The sequence below is a fragment of the Ischnura elegans genome, chromosome 3 (genome assembly GCF_921293095.1).
Source record: "Ischnura elegans chromosome 3, ioIscEleg1.1, whole genome shotgun sequence".
Lineage (NCBI taxonomy): Eukaryota > Metazoa > Arthropoda > Insecta > Odonata > Coenagrionidae > Ischnura > Ischnura elegans.
The window spans coordinates 91,635,922-91,645,705 of NC_060248.1; the positions used below are offsets into that span (position 1 = coordinate 91,635,922).

The window sequence follows — 9,784 nt, forward strand, 5'->3', positions numbered from 1 at the left end:
TTAGTCCGAAACTTAAATGAAATTAAAACATGAGAAGCTTATAATTTATATTTGTGATGCAACACATGTGGGGAACGTTAGGGTTATTGGCAGTTAAACCATATTCAAAGATAGCTTCTGCATTGAAGCTCCCATCAAAGAAGTTGGGTGAGAAAAAACCTTTTAAACTACCACAAAAGCATACGTTAACTTAAGAAGTACGGAGAGGTGTACATGAGAAATTGTGAAAAAGAAAAGGAAAAGAACAATTGCGATGTATTTGTGCGATGTATTTTCACATCACTCGGAAGTTTGTCATTCATGGTCCAGATTTTATCTGTTAATGAAATTCTTAACATCCCCATCTTCTCGTATATTTTGCATGGCATATGATTTCACTGTGCCAGCAGATCATTTGCCTCTGTTATGAGAACCAAGACGTTAAATTCACTTTGTGCACATCACAATGGATCATTTTGTCTATGATTCTTTTGCTCATTAATAATTGCAATTGCTCTCATTGTTTTCCTTCAGGGAAATGGAAGATCTCAGGGAGCAGATTACCGAAGCTGTTCAAATGGGAGAATCTGAGCACCTCTGGCAAGACAAAAGCCATAGCAAACCTGGTGATTGGCTCAGCTCAGTGTTTGCCCTCCGTGAAATCACCACTGCTGTGGGGAATGAACCTGAACCACCTACCCCTGAGGACTACCTCAAGATGGGTGAGTCATCATTTTAAGTGTAACCTATCATGAGTTACTTTTCAAAGCCCTCATGAAAGTTTGATTGTGGCTAGAATGGGAGACTACATATATGGGCTTCGGCACCCCACAAATTTGTCAGATGTTTTATTATGTTTTATTAGAATGTCAGTTTAACTAGAATTTGAGGAGTTGATGCATCAGCTCAAAATTAATTATGGATGCTACTACCTTGATATCAAGTTAATTCTATCATTATTCACATGTTATCAATCACATCAATAGATGATATATTGATAAGTTCATACTTCAAAAAAATGAACACCCATTAATTTTTTAAACTCAGTTTAAATATGAGAGTCTCCTTTGAAACTGCATGATTAAATCATGACCAGAGAGGGATTACATTAGTATGGTAGTTTAAAATAATTTTGGGGATGATCATAGCCTGAATTACAGTGTTCACTGTGATTCTACGAAGCAAATAATTACTTTACTAATGATTGGATTTCAGCTCGTTACCTTGATGTCATAAGCCGTGAGCTTGGAACTCTTCCTCCGTTGAAATTATGCACATGGTCTGAGATTGGTCGTCATGCCAAATGTGAATCCTTGAAGTTGGCTGCATTCCCCCGTGAGATCAGACCAAGACTGGAATGCGTCATGAAACACTCTTCTGATGAATGCATGGCTGCCATTTCTAAGGGTGGAGCTGATGTGGTTACTCTTGACGGTGGAGAAATTCACACTGCTCAAAAGTAAGTGTATTGTTTTGCTAGCTACTGCACATGATTTGTTCTTGCAATGTATACTTCATGCAAGAGGGGTAGTGGCTGCGTGAAGCATTGTGGTCATCTTCATTCTTCATTGTGGAGAAACATGCCTCAAAATGCTCATCCAGTTTCCTTAACACTAGGACGGCAGGGGTCATTTGACCCATTTTCAGAATTCAAATTTATTTTTCTCTTATTAAAATATTTTTTTTAAGTTTGAATTTTTTTGATTTTGTTCAATTTGGTCTATATTTTGACAAATTAGTGAAAATTCAACAATAATGTTTTGTTTAAAATTTTTATTACATGTTATACCTAGAAGGACGGCTAGGGGTCATTTGACCCACAACTGGTTTTCGTGCTATTTTCTTGCCCGTGGGCTCTTTAGTGCTATGTATATCATATTATCAGCAAGAGGCTGGTGTGGTAGATGATTTGCTTCATTTTGAATCTGGAGGTACCCGGTTCAATGCCAGTTTCGTCCCAAGGGCTCCTATCTGTATTCGAAAACCTAGGCATAGCGACTTTTTGTGCACATTCTTTCGATATTTTTTGGGCAGCAAAGGAAAATAAAACCTTTTCAATCCTTGATTTGCGTAAATTCATGTAATTATGATATTTAAATTTTATTTATTTTTCAATGATCATTGTATTACCAACACCGGAAAATCGTCACGTATCCCAAGAATTGTTTTCCGTAGTCCAAGATTCAAAGCTCTTAGAGACATAATTTTCAATATCGACTCATCAGGTTTACGAATAACTTTCATTTTTCTGGCCTGACGGCACTGTCACTTGACCTAGCCCCTTTGCCGTGTGTCCAGCATTAGTGCCGCCTGACCCCGTCGGGGTTTGGGGCGGGTTGACTGCACGCTGCGTCCTGAAGAAAACTCCTGTCTCTTTTTGAGAGAGCGGAGGAATTGGGTGGAATGTAAAATTCTACTGTAAATCCTACCCTTGGAATCCGCACGTAGGTCGAAGAAGAAGTATTACTGCAAGTTCCTGGAAGATACGAATCAGGATACGGTTGGCTGTTGAGTCCCTGCCTTTTGAACGGCAATTAGCGTTACTTCTGAAAATTTTGTCCTTTTGTATGAATTTGCTCTCCAGCTCTCTATACCTCCAATGCAACTAGAGAAGATAATGCGCTTTCGTTTGTAGATTTTTTCGCATGCATATCAGTGGCGAGTTGAGGAAGAAAGTAAGAAGTCGAGAAATATATCAAGTGAAGAGAATCGTCGCGATTCAAATAGCTGTAGGGAATATTGAAGATCAGTCTGGAAGTGAATCGTAAACAACAGTTCAAGGACATTCTGACCAATCCATCAACATCTGCGTGTAATGGAAGCGATGAAGTCCAAGATAGTGATTTCGATGGCGACTTTGGCGTGATAGCAAATGCACAGCTCTATCCAACAAAATGCAGCTGTCCTTTTATGAGGTAAGTTCCAAATAAACCAGACAAATTTGGAATCGAGTACTGGGTTTTGACAGATGTGAAATGAAAATCAAGACTAAATGAATTTCCATATTGTGGCAAAGATGATGATTGCCCATCAAATCAAGCGTTGAGGAAATAAATAGTTATTATAGTGACCGTAACATACAAGAATTCAGGAATAAATGTAACTTGTAACAATTATTTTCCATCCATCCAGCTGGCAGGAAGTCATAAAAAAATGGAAAACTTCTCTTGCATGGACGATCTGAAAAAAACAAGCGTGACGCACAAATATCCATGACCCCTAAAATAGCCATGTAAACCATTCAACGCGAGTGTTCAAAAATACCATAGGCCATACTCTTACGTAGAATCAGGCAAACTATAACTATAATGTACTTTCACTCAGCAGCATGATCTCAGACGACACTATTTCCGAAACGAATAAAAGAATACCAGAGGCCATCCTATTTCATAATAAAAACAAAGCGGGAGTAGACATGATGGATAGCATGTATCAATTTATTTACACGTCTCCAAATCCAACAGCCATAACTCCACGGGCAAAAAAAGAAAAAGGTGCCAAATACCATCAAATTGAATCATTGCACCAATTTCCTTTCCATTTTCCAAATTCCTTTCATGTGCAAATGGCTGGTGTCCAAACACCACCTGCCACATGCTTTTAAGCGGCTTGCGGGTTAGTTTGTAGATTTAGATGTAGATGAATAAATCGTCCAATGAACGCATTCAGCGCAAAAAAATATTTTGAGGAAACAGCGCTGAAAAAATACTATCTGTCTGAGATTTACAACAAAGTAATAAGTTTAAAATAATTTAATGCAAATTTTGTAAACCCAGTACCCCTATTGTTTAAACATGTAACACAACTTTTGTATATAGTGTATATATTTTCATTATTTGATTTGAAATCGACTACTACACACGGTTTAATTCATGATTCTTTAAAATAATTGTTATTAACTTTTGACGATGGAAATATATTTAATAATGTTTAATAGTGTTTTTTAATGAACTGATTCAACAATTAATACGATTTAATTGAATATTGGTTGAAAATTAGGCGTTTTATTCCAAAATACATTTTAGGGGTTAAATGACCCCTAGCCGTCCTTCTAGGTAGCGCGAAACTCCCGTCCTCCTAGTGTTAATCAGTAGCCCTTATGGAATTACTTGTCTGAGGAGAATAACCATTGTACTTCAGCTAGAAGGTATAGTTGGTTAAATGAAGTCAGTCATACTTTTAATTGTTTTTTTCTTGTGGAATGGGTGAGCAAAGGTTACACTCATCCCAGTTGGGAAATTCCAAAAATCAATTCAAATTCTTCCTGATTTGTCTGGAAAATGATACATTTATCCACATTTGGATGATAGATATTTTATTGGCTTGATACATACTTTGCTCAGAATTACTGATTGCTTTTTCATCTTTCCAGGAATTATCAGCTTAAGCCTTTCCTTGCTGAGATTTACACCACAGAACCTTACTCAGCTGGATACTACTGTGGGTGTTGTCAGAGCCAACTCAACTGTCCAATCCTTTGCTGACTTGAGAGGAGCTAAATCCGGTCACACTGGCTTTTGTTGCACTGCTGGTGTGTACATGCATCTTAAATATTTGTCAACTGGATTTCAATATTAAATTTTCTGGCATTTAAATTTTTTTTGTCCAAAATAGCTCCAAAATTAGTCCTAAACACTATTCATACAAATAAGTGAGGCATTATCTTCGCTTTAATCCACATGAAATTTATCCTCTCTATTTCTTTACTCAAACTCCTTAAAAGCACATCAATTTCCTAGATTATTAATGTGCATTATGTATTTTTTATTTTTATGGCAATCTTGACATGAGAAATATTCCTCTTATGAAGACCCTGTTTCAATTTTACAGGCTGGAATGTCCCTCTGAACTACATATTGGAGCATGACCTTGCGAGCAAGACTCAGTGCCCATACACTGAATCAGTTTCCTCCTTTATCTCTGGTGGAAGTTGTACTCCAGATATCAAGAAAGCCCATCCTGAGGCCCCTGACTCGCTAGGTGCTCTCTGCCTTGAGGAATGCTCTGATGCCAGTGCAACTGATTACAGCGGCTACTCTTGAGCTTTCCGTTGCCTTGCTACTGGACTTGGAGATGTTGCCTTTGTCAGACACACCGCTGTGAAAGAAAACACGGGTAGGTCTGATTTCTTAGCTGTCTACCGACCTAGTTGTTATAACGTCTCATTTACTCAACGGTTTTAATATTTTTACCTGCAAAGTATTTTCTACATTCAGACTCCTATTTTCTCCATAACCTACATCTATTGGATACTATTTCATTCATTACTCACTGAACTGTTTTAATTTGTAAAGCATCCTTGGAAATAGTAAATACTTGGAGTTTATATTGCATCTAAAGAATTGATAAAATGTTGATGTTGGAGGAATAGGCTTCCTAATTTTCCACTATATTTAATGGCAGAACTGGCTTTATTATTATCTCCCTGAATTATAATTCTCTTTTGGTACTTCGCTATTATGTCCCCCGAAAAATGCACCGTTGAATTCAGTTCTATGTTGAATAAGTAGTAGCATTCATGGACAACTAAAATGCTCCAACCACATGAAAGCAGCATACAATCATGTAATATATGCATATGAATATATATAATATTCAGTCCCAATGCCTGTGATGCTTTATACTTGCTTATACAATATTTGTAATGAACCACCTCTTCTTCGCAGATGAGGCTGGTGAACTTGCTGATTGGTCCAAAGGTCTCCACTCCGATGACTTCAAAATTGTTTGTCCTGATGGTGTACTTGCTCCAGTATCTGATTATCTTCGCTTTAACTTGGCCAAGGTGCCTCCTCACATGGTAAGCAAAATAATACTGCATTCATATAAAGTACGCCTTTTTAATTACAGAAAGCATACTTGTAATAAATGAGTGATTATTGTTCCCATGTCATGGAAACGGATAACAAGTGAGTGGGCGATCTCATAGAATGGGTGAACCTATGTGACTAAAAAGTTGAGACCTCCATGAAACTTCAGAGAAAATATAGTCACAACTATATATTTATTTAATTTAAATGGAAATATTATTTCATGGGTGCTCCATAATCACTTGGCCATCTTATTCTCCATTACTTTGATTCAAATGTAAATTAATTGAGCTTTTATTTATAAGTGTAATATGGAGCATTTGTAGTGCATGTATTGGAATGACAGTTGTGAACTTATTTACCATGTTTTTAAATCTGCACTACAGGTGGTCACCAGTGCTACTAAGACTGATTCCGAGATTGCTAATATGCGCCCCATTCTAATGTCCATCAGCTCTCTCTTCCACAAGCGTCCTGAGGTATTCCAATTATTTGGCTCACACAAGGGTGTCAAGGATCTTATTTTCAAGGTAAGTTAGAAATAACCAAACTGTTTTGTAATTATCTAATCTAAATTTTTTTGCTGGTATGAGAGAGTTCTTTGTGTATGCATAACTGTCCTTTTACTAGTAAAAATGGAATAAACTAGCATTTAGTTTTCTGATTGAATCTCTTGAAGAGCCCTTTTCTAATGCATTCTACCCAGTCCCAGTTTGAAGCTTAGACAGATTATGAGGGTGGGAGGGAACATCATTTTCCCCCCACATAATTCCTTTGCAAATTGATAAGATGGTAATCTTTGAAGTGGCTCTACAAAGAAAGCTTTTAATTAATCAGTTAAGCAAACAATCTTTATAAATAATAAATGAATATATGAAAGCTACTTGTTTATCCATTTCAGACTTCAGACATACTACATACATATCGCCTACTATAGAGATTTTGCACGTCACCATGGTACCACGGAAAGGTACCCCTAATACAACAATTCCTTAATTCGCCCATTGTTTGAAGACGATTCCGCTGAGTGAGGCGTGTTTGTGGATAATAGTTTATCCAGCAGCGAGAACTCTTCTCATTATATTTTTAGTTTAAGGTGTGGAAACTGCTTTTGTGTAGTAAAACGACGAAGAAATACAAATATGGACGATTTAAGATCGCAAATGCTTTAGGAGAACATCCACAATGGTCCGGAGTCGGGAACGGGAGCGATATCGAAATTAATTTTGTCCTTGGGTTCATCGACTTGGCAACTACGTAAAATGCTTGGTTACTAAAGCATTTTCTGGGACACATCTTCTCTATCGTATAAACTATATATTTTGTACGTCATTATTTAAAATCATGTCACGTTAATTTATCTATACATTTTTAGAAATTCATAAGACAAAAACAACTTTCACTCACTAGAAATATCATTGAAGTATAATGAATTTCATTTATTTCACTATCTCAAATATTGATAACGGTCAATAGACCAAATGTCTAATTTACCCGTGAGATTTTGGATCGCTGTAGCCTCAAAGATCCAAATTCCGGTCGTCGCTGGAGGCTTTCAAAAAACAACAATTTATATGTGCGGTGGGTAACTGCACATTTAGTGGCTAACTTACAAAACCTCTATCAAAATATTATTAATATTTCCACTGACTTTGAAGCCCACGTACCTATATACCATAAAGACCACTTACGACCACTCACTCACTCACTCACTAATACAAATGTTTGGGGTGAACGAGACGAGATCAAAAAGTCTTATGAAGACCCCCTCTAAAATTGTCTGAAACCCCAGGAAATATTATGAAAGCCATAGATTTCTAATTATTTATCCGTCTACTCAATTAAAATTGAGTATGGGGATTAGTTCAAAAAATGGCCACCAAATTCCAATGACGGCGCGGCAGCCATACAAGCAAACAATCATAGCAACATATTTGGTTATGCAAACATAAAGGAATTAAAACGAAAGGATGATAAAGATAAGGTAGGATATTTACTCAGTAATTTTTGAGAAGTCAATCTTTTAATGGCTTCTTTCCGTATGAACAAAAATTTGATCACGTCAAAGCGTAATCAAAGGAAAAGAGGAGAAATACAAGGTAAACAAACCTTCATTAAAAGATAGGTAGGTAAAAATGATTTTATTTTCATTCTTTGTGATGGCGATAACGTTTTATTTTTCTTTACGTCCTTTTTCTGTTACTAACCTTTTTAATGTGCAGTGTTATCCGTGAGCTGGTGCATAAATGGCAGTGAGTAATAGAATATGGAGAATACTTGCGATTATAGAATCGAAAGTGTGGTTGTTATTAATTCCATAGTTTACAAGGGCACATAATATAGTTCCCCTCTTGTTGCCAATACACGATTGCAGTAGAAAGATATCTAAACAACCTTTCCTTAAAAGATAGGTAGGTAAAATTTATTTTTAGCGTTTTATTTTTCTTTACATTCTTTTCCTGTTACAATATTTTATGTGCAATTTTATCCGCGATCTGGTGCATCTCAGGAAGTGAATAATAGAATATGGAGGATAAGTTCAATCATAGGTATTTCTTATTCAATTTCAATTTCAAGCAAAGCGAGGATTTACATAGAGTCCCGACAGTTTCTCGATACGCTGTCACGCGCCTTAAATGACTTTACACAAGTCGGCCCTTCCGTCGCTTAAGGTCATAGCGAACCGAACTGCACGAGGAAATAAGGTAAAATCATGGCTATTGACCGAAATTTATATTATTGATGATGCGATCCTTCAAATTTATAACTATGCAGTGGGATTCTTAATAATTCCAAAGGCTTTGTTGTACGCAAATATTGAGTATAGAGTAATCACACTGCTCTAATCGCCGCCCTGAAGATCGATTTGAAAACCAAATAAAATGCAACCATAGTTGTAAACTGGATACGCGACTTTCTCAGAGATCGTAAACAAAAGGTAGTTCTTGACGGAATTTGCTCTGATGTTGTAAAAGTTACATCAGCTGTTCCACAAGGAAGCGTTATCGGCCCCCTGTTGTTCATTATATACATTAACTCGCTTTTGCTCGCCCCAGACCCCCCGGGAGAGGCATTCGGCCTTTTGTGGTCACTCTGCTATGTAACCCAATTTTGTCTGCAGTTGTTCCCTTAAGGATTGTTTTTTTTAGTCGTATGCAACATTACATCGATTAAAATGCGTAGGTGCAGATTTTTAGTTGTGTATTGTTGTACACAAGGATGCTCTATATATTCCAGATAGCTATACCTGCAGCTGCTCAAATTATCAAAGTAAGTAAATTGTATCGCGAGATAGTATTATTACTTTTTCTTATGCTAATTTTACGTCTTGACGAATAAAAACTACTCCGTCAACGATATGTTTGTTACCTCATTCATAAGCCGCGCATTACGCGTTTTTAGATTCCTGTCAACTGAGGTTGGATGTAGGATTTGAAAGCCATATTTTTATAATCGGTTATATCGGTTTATTTTTTAGAAATACGGTGAACAAAACGAAACGCTTCAAACTAAGAATAGTAAAAAGGCAAGGCAAGTAGCAAAGGGTAGTAGGGGAAGTTAAACACTAACTCAACTCTTACTTAACGCACAAAGTTAACTACTTATATAGGAGTTAAAGTATTATTTCTTGATGGACCAAATTTTTAGCGTACGGCACTCCATCAAGCAGGCGCTCGGGGTGAATGAGCAACAAAACGTCATAAGGCGAGCGACTCCGTGAGACGGCAACATAGGCCTGTCCGTGCGTAAAGCAGTCTGATCGGAAGTCAAGGGCAGCTTTGGTAATTGTTTGACCTTTACTTTTGTGTACTGTCATGGCATAGTATACCTGTAGGGGAAATTGAAGTCGGGTCATTTCCAAGGGACTGCCGTGTACGATAGGAAACTTAAATTGTATCCTTGTAATACCAAAATGTTCTTTGCTTTCAGGTTTTCTGACTTGAATCAAGTGTGGACTAATGGCTGCCACAATTACGTTGGTGCCATTCATCAGC

At 37.1% G+C, this 9,784-nt stretch overlaps 1 long non-coding RNA gene across 1 annotated transcript; it reads left to right on the forward strand.

Moving 5' to 3' along the window:
- The first annotated feature begins 4,496 nt into the window (after window positions 1-4,496).
- Window positions 4,497-6,320, forward strand: LOC124155058. The gene is made up of 4 exons (XR_006864115.1): window positions 4,497-4,510; window positions 4,810-5,094; window positions 5,646-5,779; window positions 6,176-6,320. It is a non-coding gene; the product is annotated as an uncharacterized LOC124155058 (long non-coding RNA).
- Window positions 6,321-9,784: the final 3,464 nt, after the last annotated feature.